This window comes from Lepisma saccharinum, chromosome 15 (genome assembly GCF_977018435.1).
Source record: "Lepisma saccharinum chromosome 15, izLepSacc3.1, whole genome shotgun sequence".
Lineage (NCBI taxonomy): Eukaryota > Metazoa > Arthropoda > Insecta > Zygentoma > Lepismatidae > Lepisma > Lepisma saccharinum.
In genome coordinates this window covers 78,055,742-78,079,758 of record NC_139243.1, presented here as the reverse complement: position 1 = coordinate 78,079,758, position 24,017 = coordinate 78,055,742, and positions in this window count along the sequence as shown.

The window sequence follows — 24,017 nt, the reverse complement described above, 5'->3', positions numbered from 1 at the left end:
TCTAAAAGGTGTTACATTGAAGTTTATTCTCTCTAACAGCTTAGAACATAGGCAATCTTGTCTTATTAATTTACGTAAAAGCATTAGATCATTAAAAACTCTTCTGTCTTTCAAGGTATTGATACCAAAATGACTACATAAAGTTAAATAATTTCTATTATGATATTCAATATTGCTTTTAAAACCATTTGCATTTGTACCTGTTCTTCCCAAGTCTTATGCCGAGGATTTCAGATTGAACTGCAATATTCTAACATCGGGCGAATGAGTGAGATGTAAATCCTATTTACCGTTTAGACTGAAACATTGTGGAAAACGTTTCTCCTGATAAAGCCTACAAGCCAAAGACTTCTTTTTATGATCGCTTGATAATGACAATTAAATGTTAAGTCAGAAGTAAACGTATCGCCTAAATCTATGGCATTGTTTGTTCGTTGAACTATTTTATTGTCTATGCTATAGTCATAAGAGACAATTATTTTCTTATTACAAAAATATACAATCTTGCATTTATCTACGTTCAGGACCATTCCTGTTTGTGTACACCACTCGGCAAAATTGTTCAAATCGTCTTGCAGTTTTATGCAGTCGTCTACTGACAGAATCTGGTGGTACAACTTTACGTCATCTGAGTACATTGAGACCTTAGCTTTTTGCATTTTCAGGGGAGCACCGTTTTCAAATAATAAAAACAAGTATGGGCCTAAGTTGGAATCTTGGGGCACTTCATATGACACCTCCCTTTCAGAAGATGAAGAAAAGTTCAATACAACAGTTTTCGTACGGTTTGATGTATAACTAGTTAACAGTTCTAATAGCTAACCTGATACCCTCACTGAACATAACACCGTGTTCCAAAAACACGTAAATGCTCAAGCTTACCAACTTCTCGTTTATACCAGAGTTCGTAAGGTGCCTTACCATAAACTGGCGATTTTCCTGTACGATTCAAGATATACACTGCAGTATTACCCATAAAGCCTTTGGTAGTTTTGTAGGATTTAGCATTGAACGAGCTGCCTAAACAATAGTGCGGTTTTCTCGTTCAGCAGCACAATTTTGCTCAGGAGTATATGGAGGAGTTATACAGTACGCAATACCACGACTGGCTAACAATTCTGCAATTTTCTTGTTAACAGATTATTTTCCACCATCACAGCTGAAAGTTTTTATCACATGACCATTAGTGTTTGCTTCATTCAAAAAGGTTTCAAGAACTGCTGAAATTGCATCCTTATATTTTAAGAAAAACACTCTGCGAAATTTTATGTAGTCATCCTTAAAGCAAACATAACAACGAGCACCTCCTAGAGATGTAACACTCATGGGTCCATTCACATCAGCATGAATTACTTCACCAATTTCTTTAGGTCAATTCAAACATTTCTTAAATGGTAACCTATAAGCATTTTCCCTAAAGCACACGCATCACAAAACTGTTCATCTCCATCTTTTACACCAATGTTAATTTCTTTCAACACTTGTTTCACATGCTACTTATTTTGATGAGCAAGACGTTCATGATATAACTGCAATGGATCACTACTAGTAATCAAATATACTTGTACAGCATGCTTAGGCTTCACAACATGCATGTTTGAAGCATACAGTCCATTACTGACAAACTCATTCATAACTACATTACCAGTTTTTGAATTACGAATGGTAATACCCCTATTGTTCATTGTAATGCTATACCCATTCTGTGTAGCTGCTTTTACTCAAAATAAATGCGCACTTGCATCAGGTACATACAGCACATTTTTCATTTCAGCATCATGCCAAGCACCGTCATGACGAAAATGAATCTTAATTGTACCTTGTTCATGTGCCTGCATTCATGTGCATTATATTTTGCTTTCCTAATAAAATTATTTCAGGAGCTGCAAATTTGGTAATGTGTTTTGATGCACCACTATCACAATACCATCTATCTGCACTAATGTTTATACCAACTGATGCCCCCATTACACATGAAAGAAATGCATCACCACTAACTGCTAGTTTTCCTTTGCTGGCTGTTCTTTTCTGTGGACATTCTGCTGCCCAATGACCTACCTGCTTGCATTTATTACAAGGATATTTTTTCTTAGCACTATCAACACTACTTTTTCCTGAAACTGTCCATTTTATATTCACAAGCTTTGGTTTTACTTTTACTTTCACCATGCGCATAAAGTGTTGAAGCTTTGGATGTCACGCAGTTCAATGGCACATACATTCTGAAGAAGTAAGTTCAAAGTTTGGTTTCTGTTGGAATTGTGTCCCACACATCCTTGAAATGATCATATTCCTTACCTAAAATTGACAAAATTCGACCATTCAACATACGTTCAGATAATGTATTTTCATCGTGTTTCTTTAGTTCATCATTTAAGTCCACAAATAGTTTTTGCAACTTGGCCACATGTGCACTAATGTCTTCTTTTTCATCACGCTGGATATGGAAAAAAGTCTCTATCAGCATATTCAGGCGTTCTGAACTGCTGCGCTCAAACCTGGCACACAATTTATCCCACAGTTCTTTTGCATGATTACACGTCAACACGAGTTCTGCAATCGGTTTGCTTAATGTACCGGCTATTACACTTGCTGCTTTTGCATCGTCTTTTTGCCATTCCGCGAATGCTGCCTTCTGTTCGCTCGTTGGTTCTACCGGTAATTCAACAAATTTTCGCGAACCATCCACAATTGTTTCAAGTCCATATGCACGCAACACCATGTTCATATGCCACTTCCATTTTGCCCAATCATCATGCGGATGGATACTTTGTATTCACTGCATGCAGCCATTTTTACGTGTGCACTCACGACGAAACAAACTTCAAAACTTTCAAGCACAACGTGCCCATAACCTGTTAAAATTATTTGAAAAAATAGTCAAAGTATCAATTTCAAGCACTAGCATATATTGTGTTTAGCGTACAAGCATATTAGAGACAGAAAAAAAACGAGCAAGAAGACTGATAAGACAGAATACTCCATGATTTACCACACATACTACTCACTAACATTGATAGGTTCTACACTCAGCCACCAGTTAGCAGCACCAAACAAATACACATCATAGAATACAGTGTTTCTATTATTCTTAACAGACCTAAATATTGTAAGGCAGTAAGTCTGTTCAAAAGTAAATATACACTTGTTTCTATAAATTAATATTTCAGTTGTAAACGGAAACGGAATCGAAAGAGAGAGAATAGGATTACCAAAGTAAAATATATCACATAACATGTAAAAGAATAAAAAATAAATGATTATTGTATCATATATTGGTCTCAATAATTAGGCTGTCTTAAAAACTATTTTTCAATCATTCACTCTTTCATTTTTCTTAATTCTAACTTAATTGACGCAGTGACATTTTTTCCTTACTCTCCGGGTAATTTGGACATGTTTTATGCAGATATTACCAGCAGAAGTTGAGAGGCTTGCAACAGAGGAAGATATGTTTTTCGTCAGCCATCTTGAGGCACTTCGACTAATTCCTCTGTAATACATCACAAGGGCAGTCCAAAAAAGGTATGTTGCAGCTTTGGAAATGTCTCTTAAAATATATGCTTTTTGTGGCCACTTTTGCAACCCTCCAAACCATTCCTTAACCATGTGTTGTAAGCCAAACGTTTTGTGACCAAATTGCAACAGAAAAATGTATATGTTTACTAAGGACATTTTGAACTCCATTATTAGATGAAATATGAGCTTTTAGAATTACTAATGGATTCAACATTTTTCTGATGGCTGTGACACGTAATGGCGACACCAGTAAAAATTAAGGAACCAGACGAGGGGGCTGATATTTCCTAAGGGGCAAAGTCACAATTGATATTTTTTAAAATACGATTCGATCTTTTCTTATTGGTCAATGTTTGCGGTACGTTCTCTTAAAGCACGATGCCAACTATTTGAAGGGTCCTTTCATTCGGAGACACCTCACAGCATTGCATTACGTGGGTTTCAATGCTGTCACAGGATGTCACATAAAATTGAAACAACTTACTTAAACAAATCTTCTTTCTCTCTTGATTGCAATCGAAGTGGTTTTTGTGGAACAGGGCATGATTGTTCACATTTAGTAATTACATATAATCCTGTTTGTTCCAGATTTCCTGAAATCACCGTGTTCCAAGACGCTTACGTAGGAACTCCTGGACGGGAATGTGTCTCCGAATGTGAAACTGGTTCCACTGGATTCTTCAGGTGTTCCCAGATATAGCTTCAGATTTCCACTCATACAATAATTCCAGGTAATGACAATTACAAATTTCCATGTTCTGGTAATATGTCAAATTGCAAAGAACACAAAATGCACGATATTGACTTAAATCAATCACTAAACGTGCATCTACGCCCCCATCCCCTCGTGTTGAAAATTTAAATGTTTCATTCCATACTTACACGAGGAAATTAACAATGGGAATAACCAATGTCAAGGGCGGCGACAGAGAATTCAAGGGCGAGACATCCAGGACAGACCCTTTATACTTTCAGCATTTCGTCACATTCATTATTATTGCAACGTCTGTGCAAAAGCCACGGGGACTTGTCTAAAGTCAGCTTTCTTCATTCTGTGGTATTTGCCCGTATATAAGTGATCGGAAATCCTTGCTGATAGTAGTTGTATTTACAATATTATAAACTCAATTTTAAGTGTAGAAAGGAAGAGGCTATTTGATTGAACAATCCGATTTGCTTACACTTGAAACAAAGCCAAGAGGGGCCTATACCCCAATTTTTCAGGTGTGATATGCTCTGATTTTTAAGAAATTCTGAATTTCTAGTGTAGAAAAGACGAGGGCTCAACAGATAGATTTGCCCATACTTAAGATAATGGCAAGAGGGGCCTATACCCCAATTCTTCAGGTGTGGAGGTTCGGGTTTAAGTCCTCATAAAATGTGAAGCCTCCCCTGATGGCAAAATGATAATATTGTTGTCTTGTAAACAAGGGGCTCTGGGTTCGAGTCCTGATAAAATATTTAAGATTGAAATACATGTGGCAAAATAATATCTCTACAAGTGAGATTTTGAGAATAATTACTGCTAGTTGATAGCCCCCAGATCTGAAAACCTCCTCCCTCCTCTGCTCAGACAGATTCGGCCATGTGTGTAAAAGCTATATCTGTGTGATTGTTGTTTATAAACTTGCCAAAAATATGGCTTTTTTTGTATGAAAACATGCAATTCTGAATACAATTCTGGTTTTGTCTTGTTCTGTTAATATAAACACAAGTGAGACTTACAGAATATTTATTGCACAGTTCAAAATCCAATTTTGAATTGTATTTAGTTGATATAGAGATGAGGTTTTAAACCTGGTGAAGTGTGTTGTACATCAGCATAATAGAGCAAAACTATCACCAAAACCTAGTTACTGCTGTTGTTTGGGTATAAAAGCACCAGCTCAGCCACTAACTGCTGAACCCAACTGATATTTTTTATTAAGCATAGAATTTTGATTTGAACCCCAAGAAATTTTATATAATAAACAACAACAACAAAAATGCCAAAACAAAAATATTGCAATCAGTGTAATAAAAATATATCTAGTTCTAATTGGGCTAGGCATTGCCGTATTTGTGACCGTAAGAAATGCAGAAAAACCACAAAAATGTGTCCAAGATGCCATAAAATATTAAGCAAGGCATATTACAAATGGCATAAGTGTAATTCTTATGCACAGTCATCAATATTGCCCTCACAACCATCCACATCTGGTCTGAAAAGAAAGCATGAAGCACCTGTTAATGCTGGACCTGCAAAGCAGCCACGCTATGCACCACCTATCCATAGCAGTTTTAATGGCCAATTAAGAGATTATCGGTTTGTATCAGAGCCAAGATGTGGCATTAACAATTTTTTGAACAGTAAAAAACCTGATGTGCAGGCAATTCTTAATGCACAAAATGGCTCTTATAAGCTCTCCCTCAAATTGTATACTCAATATAAGAAACCAAATGGCACAAAATTTACACAGCCCCATATAACAGAAACTGTACCGGTATATTCAAATACAAATTCAGACACAATAATAAGCAGTTTGATGGATCAATTGAATATTAAACACTCTGAATTTGCAGCAAAAGAGTCTGGATGGAGCCTATGCGGCTCTCCACACAAGTTATATGTTAATATTTCTGAATTCAGCCCATTACAAGGATCTACATATCTGCCATTACCTGCCAATATTAAAAACAGAAGAGCCGTAGTTAATATAGAAAATACCGACCAGAAATGCTTTTTGTGGTGTATTTTAGCTGCTTTGTTTCCAGTTTTAAGAAATCCTGAGAGAATAACTTATTATAAACAACATGAACACAAATTTGATGATGCAATGAAGAGTTTAGAATATCCAATGTCTGTTCAGAATATTGATAAATTTGAAAAAAAGGCCAGGCATATCAATGGCAAACAATTATCTATTAATGTATTTATTTGTTCCACTGGCCGTGGCAATTGCCCGATAGAACCTCTCAGAATCAGTACATTTGATGATGATTCTGCTATTCCGATTGATTTGCTCTTAATTGAAGGGGATGGCACATATCATTACACTCTGATACATAATCTTGAAGCTTTAGTGAGAACACAACTAGACAAATCCAATACAATATTCAAGTTGTGCAGAAGATGCTTAACTGTATTTGATGGTCAAAAAATGGTGAAGGGGGTTCGGGAAGTAAATGCAGAAATTGCAAAAAACAAGTTAATTGAGCATCTGAAATACTGTGGCAACTATAAACCTGTTCATATGGTGATGCCTAATCCAAGTGAAAATTGCAAATTCAAAAAGTTTGAAGCCTTGTTGGAACACCCAGCATATATTGTCTGTGATTTTGAATCAAACCTCAAACCTCTTGCATTCTGCAATCCAGATCCTGAAGAATCTTCAATTACACCATACCAGCTACATGAACCTTCCAGCTTTTGTTATGTGGTTGTACAGGATGGTGTTGTTACTAAAAAAGATTCATACATGGGGCCAGATGCTATCAAAATATTTGCACATAAAATAGAAAATGAGTGCCGTGACATAGCATCTAATATCTTATTAAAATCAAAACCCATGTTGCCTTTAACAGAGAAACAGATTGAAGATTTCAACAATGCAGAAAAATGCCCGGTATGTGATTCTGAATTTTCAGATACAAAAATCAAGGTGAAACACCATTCTCATACAGATGGTAAATTCAAAAGAGCCCTGTGTAATAGCTGTAATATTAAGATCAAGAGACCAAAATTTGTCCACATATTTTGCCATGGAGCATCCAATTATGATTTTCATCATTTGATCAGATATGAGGGGTTTGACAAGCAGAATTTAAATATTTTAGCTGAAAATGATGAGAAATATATATCCATTAGCAAAATAATTAAAGTTAATGGAGCTCCTATTCACTTAAGATTTCTTGATTCTTACAGAATTTTATCTGCTAGCCTGGCTACACTGGCCACTCAATTATCTGATGATCAATTCAAAATCACACGTGCATTGTTTCCAAATCAGGACCTGAAATTAATTAGGCGGAAGGGTGTATATCCATATAATTATGTTACAGATTTTTCTAAATTTGATGAATGTTCCCTGCCTCCACAAGAAGAGTTTTACAGCAAAATCAGAGGATCTGGAATCACTGATGATGATTATCACCATGCCCAATTGATGTGGAACAATTTAAAATGCCAGACATTTGGTGATTATCACATGGCATATTTGAAACTTGATGTGACCCTCTTAGCTGATATATTGCAGGCATTCAGAAAATCTTCGATGCAAAATTATAAACTGGACCCAATATATTTTTACAGTGCCCCGGGCCTAGCATGGTCTTCAATGTTTTTAAACACCAAAAAGCAATTGGATCTGATCCAAGATCAAGACATGTACTTGTTTATGGAGCAATGTATAAGAGGAGGCATGGTGCAATGTTCTCAGAGATATACCAGAGCAAATAACAAATATATGCGTGATTATAATCCAGAATTGCCATCAAATTATATATTGTATGTGGATGCAAACAGCCTCTATGGTCGCGCTATGATGGATAAATTGCCATATGCAGGGCTTGAATGGGTTGAAGATTTCAATATTGAAGATCTTCAGAACTATGATGACAGAGAATATGGCCTATTCTTAGAGGTTGATCTGGCAATTCCAGATCATTTACACAACAAATTTTCTAATCTGCCCCCAATTCCTGAGGTTCAGTGCTCACCTGGCTCTAAACAGAAGAAGCTCATGATGACACTGGAGTCAAAACAGGGCTATGTCATATATTATAAAAACCTCCAGTTCCTGATGAAACATGGTGTTCAAGTGACCAAACTTAGAAAAGTTTTGAGGTTCAGGCACTCAAAATGGTTGAAATCATACATTGATACAAACACGGAGCTTCGAACATCTGCAAAGAGCCAATTTGATAAATCTTTGTTTAAATTGATGGTTAATTCTGTATATGGCAAAACAATTGAAAATGTCAGAAAACATACCGATGTTAAAATAATTACTGACCCCAGCCTCAGCAAAAAATTGGTTGCAAAGCCTAATTTCAACTACAGAAGAATTTATGATGAAAATATGGCACTTTTCAACATGAAAAAAACAAAAATTAAGTTTGATAAACCTATTTATGTAGGGGCTGCAATATTGGAATTGTCCAAATTACATATGTTAATATTGTATTATGATATGCTGAAACCTTTTTATGGTGATAATATAAAATTGATGTACATGGACACGGATAGTTTTGTTCTTGATATTAAAACAGAAGATGTTTATAAAGATATGACCCAGCCTGAATTGTTTAAATATTTTGATACCAGTGAATTGCCAGGCCATTTGAATATTCAACCCCACAACAAAAAAGTGCCTGGCAAGTTAAAAGATGAGACACTTGGTGATGTTATTGTGAAATTTGCTGGGTTAAGTGCCAAGATGTACAGTTTTAAAACATGTAGTGCTGTTGTCAAAAAAGCCAAGGGCATTGGCAGAGTGACTGTTGAAAAAGAGCTCCAATTTGAAGATTATGAAAATTGCATCAAATCCCAGAGCTTAATCAAAACATCAGAATCCAGAATCCAGAGTGTGGATCACTTATTGACTTCAAATGTTGTAAGAAAAGTGGCTCTGGACCCACATGATGATAAGAGATGCATTTTATCATGTGGCATACATACTCTACCATGGGGTCATTGTGATTTGAAAAATGGCAATCAATGCACAAGCACAGAGCATGATTTGAAATAAATAAACATGCCTATGAACTTATTTGGGTTCAAAAAACAAGGTATTATGGAGCTGCCAACACCACAACCCTCTTCTGATATACTGTCTAAACTGAGTGGTTTCTTAATTATTCATCTGAACAGCATATTTACAGATATTGATGATGAAACAGGCAAAATATTGTACATATTTAACAATAATTTAAATCATTACCAATTACCTGTAGGTGGGCAATTGCAATTTATTACAACTCCTGAGGGTGATGTTAAAATTTCAGTAGGGAGAAATATTTACAGAATTAAGCACTCAAACATGGTTTCTGGCACTGTTTATACTGTTTCTGCTGGTGACTGCTTATATATTGAGGTCCCTGGATCCTATGATAAGCTTATACCCTTTTTTATAGAATTAAGAATCAGATACTCTATAATAAATAACTACTAAACAAAATGCCTAATGATATTTTTGGCCATACAAGACATGAAGATCACAGTGATGAGATTCTTATGCTTGATGTCAGAGTCAAGAAATTAAGAAGTGATTTACAAGCTTTACAAACCACACTCAATGCCAGTCTTCAATTAGAAATTACAAATTTACAATCACAATGCATGGACCCTCTTCTTAAAATTGATTCTGAACTCAAATTGCTGCTTCAGAAATATACTGACCTGGCCACATTGGATAATTTTCAAAGTTTAGAAGAAGCTGTTGCAGCTCTTCAAGCCAAATTTAAGACCCAGGCCACCAATTCTGAGCAATTGAAACAGCAATTAGAAGAGCAAATAAATAATGTCCAGGCACAGCTCCAAACAATTGTCAAAAGCATAAAATCACAAGAAGATTTTGATCTAGTGATTTCCACTCTAAAAGAACAGATTCAGTCACTCCAAATACCTAATCTGGACCCTCTGAACAATGCCATAGCCGAGGTTAAAGAAAAAATTGAGACACTTGAAAATTTTATGAACAATTTGCCATCTTCTGATGCTTTGAATGCAATAACTCGGAGTGTAGCAAATATTAAGCTGCAACTTGAAACATATGAAGATTTTGGAAAAATTCAAAGTTCCATAACCCATCTTGAAGGTACAATAGCAGCAGTGCAAAGTGATTTGGCAAATGTACTAGAATCCCGATTGCCTGGGATTCTAGACACACTCATCAGTGTCCAGCAACAAATCACAAAGCTTGAAAACCTCAACACTGAATCTGAACTGTCTCATTTTCATCACTTGATAGATGATATCCAAACAAAACTTGAAATTTTACAACAATCCACACCCACTCAGGCAGATATAGCCCTACTCCAAAATGCTATGCAAAATGTGGCTGATGCTTCTGAATTACACAATGTGAAATTGGCACTTGAATCTTTGCAAAATACAGTATCAAATCTGCCCACATCACAGGAACTTAAAAATATAAAGAGGGCAGTGAATAGGATATTGAAATCAGAAGATATCAAAAATATCCAAGCAGAGATCAAACATCTCACTCAGACAGTGGCCACTCTTCCAACCAATCAACATATTAATGAACTGCATGCCCTGTTTGAGGATATCAGAAGACAGGTCCATGATCTTACAGCTCAAAATTCAAAATTGGCAGTTGTTGAAAATTTGCAACAAATTGTAGCTAATATCAAGCAACAGCTAGGAACCATGGAATCTAATCAAGCAAATGCTCTGTCTGTTTTTGCCACCCAGCTACAAGAAATTGTGCAACAATACAAGAGACTTGCTGTGGACATAAAAATCAAGCCGGGCCATGATGATGTTGTTAGAACTATCAATGAGCACCTTGAATCTGTAACAAGCAGATTGCTTACAGCAGAAAAGGAAATAACAGGCATAATTGAAAATCCTAAACATACAGTAATTCTTGAATTGTACAGCATCCCCAACAAAGAATATGATTCTCCATTTACACCAGGTGGCAAAATATATATGCTGTCCCCTGCACAATTTTATTACCAATTTTTTGTTGGGGGCACATTGAGACCAATCAAGATCAAATATTGGCTTCAACCACAGGCACACCACTTCCCCACCTTATCAATAACAAATGCTGATAACAAAGTAAAAATCACCCGTGTAGAATTAGAGGATTTTACAGATCCCAATACATTAGAAACAGCATATGTTGTAGATGGTGGCTCTTTGGAATTTCATATACAAATAGGGGACAAATTATATTTAGAAAATCCTGCAGTTTCCGCTGCTGAACACCCCATAGTTGCAATATTCTTGTTTACATATTATGTCTAGACAAATTATTGTTGATGAATTACACAGACAGGCCAGACATAATTTTAAGAGACTGCCAGTAGTCACAAAGGGCATAGATGATTTATGGCAGAGCGACTTGATTGAAATGTCAAGTGGACAGTTGAAAAACTTAGACAAAATCAACAAGGGCTACAAGTATCTACTCACTGTAATAGATACATTTTCAAAATTTGCCTGTGCTGTGCCACTCAAATCCAAGACTGGAAAATGTGTTACAGAAGCTTTTAGGACAATCATCAATCAGAGTGGAAGATCCCCGCGCTATTTGCAAACAGATAATGGCAAAGAATTTTATAATTCAGTGTTTCAACAATTTATTAAAAGCCAGGCAATACAACATTATTCGAGTTACAGTGATCTCAAGGCCTCAATTGTAGAGAGATTCAACAGAACCTTAAAAAATCTTATGTATAAACAATTTACACTTCAAGGTAATTATAAATGGATTAATATTCTTCCAGAACTTCTACATAAATATAACAATTCTGTCCATTCCACAATCAACATGAAACCCTCTGAAGTAACTTCATCTGATGAGCAAAAATTGATCAGCACTGTTTATTATCCTAAATATCAGCCAACAACAAGAAAGGCCAAATACAAGATTGGTGATCAAGTAAGAATCAGCAAATATAAGCACTTATTCAAAAGAGGCTTTACAAGAAACTGGAGCACTGAATTATTTACAGTGGTTCAAGTTAAACCTGGGACCCTTAACACATATATAATAAAGGATCACCGAGGAGAAATTCTTAAAGGCAGGATTTATGAACAAGAGCTCAGCAAAACTAAACAGCCTGACACATATCTCATAGAAAAAATCATCCGCAGAAAAGGCAACAAGTTATTTGTCAAATGGCTGGGACTCCCAGAACACAGCTGGATCGATGCAAACAAAATAATAATATGAGCACCTGGGATGTTATAAAGAGGCTGCCAGAACCTGAACAACAGAATAAGAGAAATGGCAAATTGCTACCTGATAATATTAGGTGTCTTATTGTTGGGCCATCTGCTTGTGGTAAAACTACACTATTAGTTGATAATTTTTTATTGGCACCCAACTGGTTAGACTGGAAAAACAGGCACTTGTATATTTTTTCTAAGAGCTTGGAACAATTAAAATATCAGCAGCTGATGAAGCTTTATGATGGATTGGATATTGCCACTTTTGAACCAGATGTTAAGCCACTTCATGAATGTCTCGATAATTCTGTTGTTGTGTTTGATGACATTATACTGGATAATCAAAACAAGGTTAGAAATTTTTTTACACAGGGCCGGCACAAAAACATTGATTGTTTCTACCTGGCACAGACTTTTTCAAAAATACCCAAGCAGCTGATCCGAGACAATAGCAATTTTATATGCGTGTTTCATCGAGACCATACCAACCTCAAACACATACATGATGAATATGTAGGTGGGGACTTGAGCTACAATGATTTTTCCAAGATTTGCAGCAGGTGCTGGAACCAGGACAGTTATGGGTTTGTCACAATTGATATGACAAGAACACCCAATAGTGGCAAATACAGAAATAAAATCAACAATTTTCTAGACATTGAAACATAAATAAATAACCATGAAAAGGCCAATTATTGATGATCTTAAATTAAGAGATTATCTTGTAAAAAGATTTAAGGGATGGAAATCAGAGAACCGGGGAATTTATGAAAAACACAAACAAACAGAACAGCCTGTAATTGATGCTATTAATAATTTAGGTAAGAATATCAAAACTGTTACAGAGCAAAATCAAAATTTGCTCACAGAGCTTGTACCTGTAGCTGCAAGAAACATATTAGATTATCCATTCACCCCACTTTCCAGTATTCATACACCTAGTCCTATTGCTCCTAGAAGAATTGAAGCTACTCAGGATCCTATTGAATTGGGTCTTCTTGCTCAAAAATATTTAACAACACCTAAAGACAATAAAGATGAGGTGTTTGGCTTATATGCTGACACAGAGCTTGATGGTAGCATCATACATAGAATTGGCAATTTCAGAGTAACATTTATGGGAGATGATATAATTGTATATTCAGAATCTCGACTTGGAGAAAAAGGTGCTTTTGTTAAGTACTCCGGAACAACTGGATTGTGGGAACTGATGACCAGGAAAAGGCCTGGCAGCTATACAGATCAAGATTATGAGGATTACAAAGAAATATTAATAAAATCAGATGCTCTATACCAGAACAATGATCCCACACAAAAAAGAGTCAAGTCGAGCAGTGGGGCAAAATACAACAATTTAATCAAGCCCATATGGTCACAAATTAAGACTGGCAGTGGAATCAAACAATACAACACCCTGCCTAAAGAATTTGTCTGGGTTGATGATGTCAGGAAACTTGTAGATAGGTTATTGGTGATAGCTGGGGAGGAAAATGCAACAACAATTTTTACAATGAAAAGGTTGGAATTATGGACATGATAAGCACAAAATTGTCTAATTTTATAGTGAATGACACTAAGGGGATTGGATATCTGATAAAAATAATTAATACTTTACCACCTAAATTTTGGAATATTTCTGAGGGTCGGGGCTTGGTTGATGACATTATAAACAAACTGCCATTTGAACTACATATTCCAGGCTATCAGTATTGTGGTCCAGGTACCAAATTGGACCATAGATTAAACAGAGGTGATCCTGGTGTTAATCCCCTAGATGCTGCTTGTAGAGACCATGATATTGCATACAACACACATTCTGATCTTGACAAGAGACATGTTGCAGACAAGAAATTAAAAGAGGCTGCATTTGGCAGATTTGTAAGCAAAGATGCATCTTTGAGTGAAAAAATAGCAGCATTGGGAACCACCATAGCCATGAGCACCAAACAAAAATTGGGGTGGGGGTTGTGAATATGTATATAATAAACCTACAATGAGGGCCAAGGGTGTTATGTATCAAATACCTTATGCAGGTCTCAAATCTCTTAAAACTATTGACAGTCTTTTGACCAAAAAGCAGCGCAAGAAAAAAAATTCTTGTATTGCAAAGGGCCATGGTATGAAATTGTTGCTTAGCACCCCCCCATTAAAAAAATTACAGCAATCAAGAAAAAAATCACATGGATCAAGAATTCAGTTTTTGTACAATATATTGTTGTAAAACATTTTTTACCAGGGTTTCAGATCTGGGGGCTATCAACTAGCAGTAATTATTCTCAAAATCTCACTTGTAGAGATATTATTTTGCCACATGTATTTCAATCTTAAATATTTTATCAGGACTCGAACCCAGAGCCCCTTGTTTACAAGACAACAATATTATCATTTTGCCATCAGGGGAGGCTTCACATTTTATGAGGACTTAAACCCGAACCTCCACACCTGAAGAATTGGGGTATAGGCCCCTCTTGCCATTATCTTAAGTATGGGCAAATCTATCTGTTGAGCCCTCGTCTTTTCTACACTAGAAATTCAGAATTTCTTAAAAATCAGAGCATATCACACCTGAAAAATTGGGGTATAGGCCCCTCTTGGCTTTGTTTCAAGTGTAAGCAAATCGGATTGTTCAATCAAATAGCCTCTTCCTTTCTACACTTAAAATTGAGTTTATAATATTGTAAATACAACTACTGCTGATAATAAACATGGTTTTGTTAATGTTAAATCATATTTGTACAGACATTCAATTATAGTAGTGGGATTGATACTATAACCAGGACCGGAAAGTATGAACCCCCCTCAGGCAGATTTGCCTACACTTAAAACTAGCTCAACATGCCCATATGAGCTTTTTGCTCAAGTGTGGAACCCTGTCTAATCCAAGATTTTTGTAAAAATGCCCTCGGGAATTTCTCGGAAAGTATGAACCCCCCTCGGGCAGATTTGCTCACACTTATAAAGGCACTTCTGTGAGATTGTTGTCCATAAATTTGTTAAAAATATGCCCCTCTTGATATTTTTTTTGGCCACACTTAAAACTAGGCCAAGATACACACACACACACACACACACACAAATCACACTGCTGAACCCAACTGATATTTTTTATTAAGCATAGAGTTTTGATTTGAACCCCAAGAAATTTTATATAAATACCAAAGCCAAAAATATTAACACACACACACACACACACACACACACACACACACACACAAATCACACTACTGAACCCAACTGATATTTTTTATTAAGCATAGAGTTTTGATTTGAATCCCAAGAAATTGTATATAATAAACAACAACAAAATGCCAAATCAAAAATATTGTAATCAATGCAATAAGAATATATCCAGCCCCAATTGGGCCAAGCACCAAAAGATTTGTAACCCAGACAAATACAGAACTCCCACAAAAATATGCCCCAAATGCAATAGAAAATATAGCATGCAATACTTCACATATACACATAAAAATACTTGTTCTGCACAGTCATCAATATTGCCCCCACAACCATCCACATCTGGTCTGAAAAGAAAGCATGAAGCACCTGTTAATGCTGGAGCTGCAAAGCAGCCACGCTATGCGCCCATCCATATCAGTTTTAATGGCCAATTAAAAGATTATCGGTTTGTATCAGAGCCAAGATGTGGTATTAAGAATTTTTTGAACAGTGTAAATCCTGATGTGCAGGCAATTCTAAATGCACAAAATGGCTCTTATAAGCTCTCCCTCAAATTGTTTACACAATATAAGAAACCAAATGGCACAAAATTTACACAGCCCCACATAACAGAAACTGTACCTGTATATTCAAATACAAATTCATACAAAATAATAAGCAGATTGATAGATCAATTGAATATTAAACACTCTGAATTTGCAACAAAAGAGTCTGGATGGAGCCTATGCGGTTCTCCACACAAGTTATATGTTAATATTTCTGAATTCAGCCCATTACAAGGATCTACATATCTGCCATTACCTGCCAATATTAAAAACAAAACAGCCGTGGTTAATATAAAAAATAATGATGAGAAATGCTTTTTGTGGTGTATTTTAGCTGCTTTGTATCCAGTTTCAAGGCATCCTGAGAGAATAAGTTATTATAAACAACATGAACATATTTTTAATGAAGCAATGGAGGGTTTAGAATATCCTATGTCTGTTCAGAATATTGATAAATTTGAAAAAAAGGCCAGGCATATCAATGGCAAACAATTATCTATTAATGTATTTATTTGTTCCACTGGCCGTGGCAATTGCTTGATAGAACCTCTCAGAATCAGTACATTTGATGATGATTCTGCTGTTCCGATTGATTTGCTCTTAATTGAAGGGGATGGCACATATCATTACACTCTGATACATAATCTTGAAGCTTTAGTGAGAACACAACTAGACAAATCCAATATAATATTCAAGTTGTGCAGAAGATGTTTAACTGTATTTGATGGTCAAAAAATGGTGAATAGGGTTCGGGAAAAAAATGCAGAAATTGCTAAAAACAAGTTAATTGAGCATCTGAAATACTGTGGCAACTATAAACCTGTTCATATGGTGATGCCAATGCCAAGTGAAAATGCAGAATTCAAAAAGTTTGAAGCCTTGTTGGAACACCCAGCATATATAGTCTGTGATTTTGAATCAAACCTCAAACCTCTTGCATTTTGTAGCCCAGATCCTGAAGAATCTTCAATTACACCATACCAGCTACATGAACCTTCCAGCTTTTGTTATGTGATTGTACAGGATGGTGTTGTTAGTAAAGAATATTCATACATGGGACCAGATGCCATCAAAAAATTTGCACATAGAATAGAAATTGAGTGCCATGACATAGCATCTAATATCTTATTAAAATCAAAACCCATGTTGCCTTTAACAGAGAAACAGATTGAAGATTTTAACAATGCAGAAAATGCCCACTATGTGATTGTGAATTTTCAGATACAAAAATCAAGATGAAACACCATTCTCATACAGATGGTAAATTCAAAATGGCCCTGTGTAATAGCTGTAATATTAAGATCAAGAGACCAAAATTTGTCCCTATATTTTGCCATGGAGCATCCAATTATGATTTCCATCATCTGATCAGATATGAGGGGTTTGACAAGCAGAATTTAAATATTTTAGCTGAAAATGATGAGAAATATATTGCTATTAGCAAAATAATTAAAGTTAATGGTGTTCCTATTCACTTAAGATTTCTTGATTCATACAGAATTTTATCTGCTAGCCTGGCTACACTGGCCACTCAATTATCTGATGATCAATTCAAAATCACATGTGCTTTGTTTCCAAATCAGGACCTGAAATTAATTAGGCGAAAGGGTGTATATCCATATGATTATGTTACAGATTTTTCTAAATTTGATGAGTGTGCTCTGCCACCACAACAAGCATTTTACAGCAAAATCAGAGGATCTGGAATCACTGATGATGATTATCACCATGCCCAATTGATGTGGAACAATTTAAAATGCCAGACATTTGGTGATTATCACATGGCTTATTTAAAACTTGATGTGACCCTCTTAGCTGATATACTGCAGGCATTCAGAAAATCTTCCATGAAAAATTATGAACTAGATCCAATATATTTTTACAGTGCCCCAGGCCTAGCATGGGCTGCAATGTTTTTTAACACTAAAAAGCATTTGGATCTGATCCAAGATCAAGATATGTATCTGTTTATGGAGCAATGTATAAGAGGGGGGATGGTGCAATGTTCTCAGAGATATGCCAGAGCAAATAACAAATATATTCCTGATTATAATCCAGAATTGCCATCAAATTATATATTGTATGTGGATGCAAACAGCCTCTATGGTTACGCTATGATGGATAAATTGCCATATTCAGGGCTTGAATGGGTTGAAGATTTCAATATTGAAGATCTTAAGGATTTTGATGACAGTCACTATGGCCTGTTCTTAGAGGTTGATCTGACAATTCCAGATGATTTACACAATATATTTTCTGATCTGCCCCCAATTCCTGAGGTTAAGTGCTCACCTGGCTCTAAACAGAAGAAGCTCATGATGACACTGGAGCCAAAACAGGGTTATGTCATATATTACAAAAACCTCCAGTTCCTGATGCATCATGGTGTCCAAGTGACCAAAATTGGCAAAGTTTTGAGGTTCAGGCACATAACATGGTTGAAATCATATATTGATACAAACGCAGAGCTTCGAACATCTGCAAAGAGCCAATTTGATAAGGCCTTGTTTAAATTGATTGTCAATTCTGTGTATGGCAAAACTATTGAAAATGTCAGAAAACATACCGATGTTAAAATAATTACTGACCCCAGCCTGAGCACAAAATTGGTTGCAAAGCCTAATTTCAATTATAGAAGAATTTATGATGAAAATATGGCACTTTTCAACATGAAAAAAACAAAGATTAAGTTTGATAAACCTATTTATGTAGGGGCTGTGATATTGGAATTGGCCAAATTACATATGTTAAAATTGTATTATGATGTGTTGAAGCCTTTTTATAAGGATCGTGTAAAATTGATGTACATGGACACGGATAGTTTTGTTCTTGATATTCAAACAGAAGATGTTTATAAAGATATGTCACAGCCTGAATTGCTTGAATATTTTGATACCAGTGAACATACAAGGATTCAACCCCACAACAAAAAGGTGCCTGGAAAGTTAAAAGATGAGACACTTGGTGATGTTATTGTGGCATTTGCTGGGTTAAGGGCCAAGATGTACAGTTTTGAAACATGTAGTGGTGCTGATGCCAAAAAAGCCAAGGGCATTGGCAGAGTAACTGTTGACAAAGAGCTTGAATTTGAGGATTACAAAAATTGCCTCAAGACCCAGAATTTAATCAGAACATCAGAATCCAGAATTCAGAGTGTGTATCACTTATTGACTAGCAATATTGTAAGAAAAGTGGCTCTGGACCCACATGATGATAAGAGATGTATTTTATCATGTGGCATACATACTTTACCATGGGGTCATTGTGATTTGAAAAATGGCAATCAATGCCCAAACACAGAGCATGATTTGAAATAAATAAACATGCCTATGAACTTATTTGGGTTCAAAAAACAAGCTATTATGGATCTGCCGACACCACAACCCTCTCCTGATATAATATCTAAACTGAGTGCTTTGTTAATTATTCATCTGAACAGCATACTTACAGATATTGATGATGAAACAGGCAAAATATTGTACATATTTAACAATAATTTAAATCATTACCAATTACCTGTAGGTGGGCAATTACAATTTATTAAAACCCCTGAGGGTGATGTTAAAATTTCAGTAGGGAGAAATATTTACAGAATTAAGCACTCAAACATGATTTCTGGCACTGTATATACTGTTTCTGCTGGTGACTGCTTATATATTGAGGTCCCTGGATCCTATGACATGCTTATACCCTTTTTTATAGAATTAAGAATCAGATACTCTATAATAAATAACCACTAAATCAAAAATGCCTAATGATATTTTTGGCCATACAAGACATGAAGATCACAGTGATGAGATTCTGATGCTTGATGTCAGAGTCAAGAAATTAAGAAGTGATTTACAAGCTTTACAAACCACACTGAATGCCAGTCTTCAATTAGAAATTACAAATTTGCAATCACAATGCATGGACCCTCTTCTTAAAATTGATTCTGAACTCAAATTATTGCTTCAGAAATATACTGATTTGGCCACATTGGATAATTTTCAAAGTTTAGAAGAAGCTGTAGCAGCTCTTCAAGCCAAATTTAAGACCCAGGCCACCAATTCTGAGCAATTGAAACAACAATTGGAAGAGCAGATAAATAATGTCCAGACACAGCTCCAAACAATTGTCAAAAGCATAAAATCACAAGAAAAAAAGATGGCGGATAGTACTGGGAGCGTGTTTATTCGCTCTGCAAATTGTGGTTATATTTTCTTGGTGTTGTGCTTCATTTGTGTTTTTCAATACCACGTACGTGTGAATCAGAACTCTGAAGTAACTGTGGTCAATAGTGGCTCATTTTTGGAGACGTGGAAAATAGGAAATAGGAACTTTCTTTTTCCGGCTGCTGGAACTTCTTCTAGCCTGACCGCAGCCATGATGGGACTACGGACGCCCGAGGACCAACGACCGCGAGGTAAGCGATCCACTCTTGGTTACTTTCACCTCTTGTGCCTCGTACTCTTGTGCGGTGATATCCATGTCAACCCGGGACCCTCCCAAGGAAATGATGCTGTTTTTTCCGTATATTACCAGAACGTGCAAAGTATTAAAAACAAACTTTCTGACTGTGACATTCACTTAAGCGAGCTACTGCAATATGACTGCTTAGTTTTCACCGAAACGTGGCTAAACGACACGGTGATGGATAGTGAATTTCCATTTTTAAAGCATTTCAATGTATTTAGAAATGACCGTGCAAGTTGTCGTGGTGGAGGAGTGATGATCTGCGTTAATGTTAAATGGAATTGTAAAATACGAAGAGACCTAATCAAGGACTGTGAAATTATTTGGGTAGAACTCAATTTTCAAAAAAACAAAAAACTGCTAATTGGATCATATTATCGCCCACATAAGAACTCTTCTATTTCTATCCTCGAAGCCTGCAGGGATTCGGTATTAGCAGCAATGACAAGTGGTGATATTATGTTATTTGGTGATTTCAACCTGTCCATCAATTGGGAAAGCCCAAATACGGGAACTATAAACTGCCAAAATGATCAGTGGTTTCTTGATACGTTCATTCATGGAATAGGGTTAAACCAGTTCAACTTGCATAAAACACGTGGTGACAGCAACCTTGATTATGTACTGGCAACCCTGCCTAATATGCAGGTAATTACAGGAAAAAATCTTCTAACCTCCGACCATGACTCACTCGACGTCACAATGCACCTGCCTACCATGAAGAAAGATAAGGAATCGGTCAAGCAGAACCAACCCCCCCACCACCTATGGCGAAAAGCTCCATGGAATGTCATCCAACATGCGCTCAACGCCTACCCTTGGTTTTTGTTGATGGAAGAGGAAGTGAATGAAGCCGTTGAGAACTTTGTTGAAATTCTGCATGCCACGATAAAGGACTTCGTGCCCACTGCGAGACCGAGATCTACGAAATATCCCGTCTGGTTCGACAGAGAAGTTCTCTTTGTGTTAAAAAATAAAAAACAGGCTTGGTACCTATGGAAGCAGCACCCTAATGTTCACACTCACGGTACCTATTGTGACATCAGACGTCATTCAAAATACTTACTCAGAAAAAAATATAGTGAACACATAAATAACATAACAACCGAATGTACTACAAACCCTAAGAGATTCTTCACTTTACTAAATTCAAGAAAACAAAGCCCACGTATACCTAAAGAAATTGTTCACAATACTGATAGTGCTAGTGGAGAAGAAAGAGCCGAACTTTTCAATGTTTTTTTCATCAGAACTTCTCACCTCCCTCAGTTTCCGACCCTCTCCCCCACTTAAATGCTGTCTGTTCTCACACGCTATCTTCAATCAAAACATCCCCCGAGGAAGTAAAATACCTCCTCGCTTCATTGCCCCTCCACCGGTCCCTAGGTCCAGATGAAATCCCCACAATATTCCTACGTAAAACTGCCGACTCCCTGGCTCTTCCTCTGTCTGCCTTACTCAACAAATGTTTTTCTAAGAGTGTGTTTCCGAAAAACTTCAAACGGGCCAACATTGTGCCCATTCACAAAGCTGGAGATAAAAAATGTGTAAAATCCTATAGACCAATCTCACTTCTATCGCCACTATCAATTATTTGTGAAAAAATCATCAAAAACAGGTAACTTCAATTTACGTCACCATATATAAACACAGCACAACATGGTTTTCTTCCAGGCAGCTCTTGCCTAACAAATATTTCTGTCTTACTTTCGCATGCTGCCAAAGCTATTGATAATAACTCCCAACTTGACACTATATATTTGGACATTTCGAAAGCCTTTGACAAAATTAATCACAAATTTCTTCTTCATAAATTATCATCCAGATTTAACATCCATGGCAAATTTCTCTCTTTACTGCAGGACTACCTCCATGAGCGTGAACAACGTGTTGTTCTTTCAGGTACCTCTTCTAACTTTCTTCCCGTTCTGTCTGGAGTTCCCCAGGGGAGTGTCTTAGGGCCGCTCCTATTCCTTCTGTACATGGATGACCTCCCTGAAAAACTGTCCTCCCTCCCTATCAATATACTTTTGTTTGCGGATGACTGCAAACTCTTTAAGGAGATCTCATCGCATCATGACATGATGATTCTTCAAAATGCTCTCACAGAACTAGTTAAATGGTGTCGTCAGTGGAATTTAGAACTAAATCCTCAGAAATGCTCTTTCCTTACTTATTCCCTAAAAAAGAACAAAGTGCTGTCTACTTATTCTATTGAAAACAATCCAATCCAAAACGTCTCCACCCAAAAGGACCTAGGTATTATCATGGACGAAAAACTCACTTTTAATTATCATATTATAGCTACCACTAAAAAAGCCATGCGTCTTCTCGGTCTTCTATACAGATTTAGCGAAATTCAAAACCCATCATCTCTTGCTTTATTCTATAAATCTTTCATCTCGCCCATCCTCGAATACTGTTCCCCAATTTGGGCAATGGCCTCAAAAACCAATCTCACCAGAATAGATTCTGTTCTCAGTTTCTTTCTTGCAATTGTTCGCCATAGAATACCTTCCTTTCGACATGTATCCAAATCAGACACCATGGCTGCTCTGAATATTCACACTCCATCCTTTCGTCGTGATCTAGCTGATATGAAATTTTTATACAAGATAATAAATGGCAAAATCAGAACAGATCTCCTAATCAGTGAATTCACGCTTAGGGTACCCCAAAAGCAAACGCGAAACCTGCAACTCTTCCACAACCCAACCACTAGGCTATCGCTTCTACAACGATCCTTGTTTTACAGGCTCCCAGAAATCTACAACAAACTACCCCTGAATGTAGATATTTTCCTTCCAGAACGAAATTTTTGTATATTACTGACAAAGAACATGTAAATCTATTCCATCTTGTTATTGTTTTTATATTTCGTTATTTTTTTGTTTCTACTTATGTTTCAGTGTAAAATGGCCAAATAAGACTGTATCTGAAACTCTGAGTAAATAAATAAAAATAAATAAATAAAGAAGATTTTGATCTCGTGATTTCCACTCTAAAGGAACAGATTCAGTCACTCCAAATACCTAATCTGGGCCCTCTGAACAATGCCATAGCCGAGGTTAAAGAAAAAATTGAGACACTTGAAAATTTTATGAACAATTTGCCATCTTCTGATGCTTTGAATGCAATAACTCGGAGTGTTGCAAACATCAAGCTGCAACTTGAAACATATGAAGATTTTGGAAAAATTCAAAGTACCATAACCCATCTTGAAGGTACCATAGCAGCAGTGCAAAGTGATTTGACAAATGTACAAGAATCCCGCCTGCCCGGTATTGTAGATACTCTTGTTAGTGTCCAGCAACAAATCACAAAACTTGAAAACCTCAACACTGAATCTGAACTATCTCATTTTCATCACTTGATAGATGATATCCAAACAAAACTTGAAATTTTACAACAAT